The sequence below is a fragment of the Arachis duranensis genome, chromosome 2 (assembly GCF_000817695.3).
Source record: "Arachis duranensis cultivar V14167 chromosome 2, aradu.V14167.gnm2.J7QH, whole genome shotgun sequence".
NCBI classification, from domain to species: Eukaryota; Viridiplantae; Streptophyta; class Magnoliopsida; order Fabales; family Fabaceae; genus Arachis; species Arachis duranensis.
The window spans coordinates 56,615,271-56,616,690 of record NC_029773.3 but is presented as its reverse complement, the minus strand read 5'-3'; the positions used below and the strand labels follow the sequence as shown (position 1 = coordinate 56,616,690).

At 34.4% G+C, this 1,420-nt stretch overlaps 1 long non-coding RNA gene across 1 annotated transcript; it reads right to left on the bottom strand.

Annotated features, from left to right (window-relative positions):
* Positions 1-72: 72 nt before the first annotated feature.
* On the bottom strand, positions 73-587 carry LOC127744928 (uncharacterized). The gene is made up of 3 exons (XR_008006184.1): positions 518-587; positions 311-378; positions 73-226 (listed from the first exon to the last, which is right to left on the bottom strand). It is a non-coding gene; the product is annotated as an uncharacterized LOC127744928 (long non-coding RNA).
* Positions 588-1,420: the final 833 nt, after the last annotated feature.

The following is a 1,420-nucleotide window of genomic DNA, read 5'->3' as shown; positions in this document are numbered from 1 at the left end:
AAAATTAATACTAAAGTCATTTTAAAGTGTATAGATTCATTACAACTAGAATTTAGTTCTTTATAAATCTAATGACAATAGCTAATCTATATAACATTTAATCATTCTCAAGACATCAAAAGAATACCACCAAAAAATCTCTCTAAAACAACAACCACAAAGTATCAAAAGATGCCAAGTTGCCAACAAAATCATCAAACAACCACAACCTTTGAGGAAAATATATCTGCAAATAACAAAATATACATTTGTCATTTTAAAACAAATCTTTGAATGAAAGTATTAAACCAAATGAGAATATTAAGCATACCTAGTCATCATCAAGATTATCAATTGATGCCGCCATAGAACAAGCACCATCATTAGAGGAAAATATATCTGCCAAGGGAATCAAATTAATTATCAAGTCTATATTCAACAACTTTTAATTGGTAACTAATACCTAAATTCTAAAATAGAGAGATAACAAAAACAAAAATAAAATAAAATGAGAAGAAATATGAAACAAATTTTATACCTTGATCAACTTGTTGAAGAACTTCACCATCATCATCTAAAGCAGAGAAAAGATCTTCCTTAAGCCAATCTCCTGTGTAGACTAAGGCTTCTACCATTCTAGGTGTTAAGGAACTGCGGTATGGATCGAGGACTCTTCCTCCAGTACTAAATGCAGACTCCGAAGCTACCGTAGAAACAGGTATAGCCAATACCTCACGAGCCATATTTCCAAGAATTGGAAATCGGGTTGAGTTGACCTTCCACCAGTTTAGTATATCGAACTTATGGGAGTATGGCTCGCATTCTTCTTAAAAATATCTATCAAGTTCAGATCTTGTATTTGTTCTGCGACCGGTTGCTTGCAGAAAAAAGCCCATGCCATGAAGATCGATATTAATGTTGTTGGCTTGAACATCTTGCGTATCAGCTTCACTTGCTTCCCCAGAACTTTGGTATTGCTGATAAAGTAACTTTATGCACTTGGACAACTTTGACTTCAATTCGCCTCCTTTTTCTTCTCCAAAGAAGTAATCCAAGAAATAATTGACATACTCAATCTTTTGCATTGGATTAAGTACGATAGCAATCAATAACAACATATTCACCGAATCAGGATTGCCCCAATACTTCTCATACTTAACCCTCATCCTTTCTGCCATTGACATAGTACTAAAATCAACAGAATCACAAGAATGACGAATAAATCGTCCAATTGCAAATACTTCCTTCATATACATATCACTGGTAACATATAAGGTACCAGAAACACGTATAATGGCATCACTGAACACTCGCAAAAATGGTACAATGGACTCAGCATACTCCCAGTCTGAATCAGAAGGAACACCTTTCCCTTTTCCTCCATTCATCTCTCCTATATAGGTATTATCTTTCAAAGCAAGCAACTCAAATGCTTTGCGAT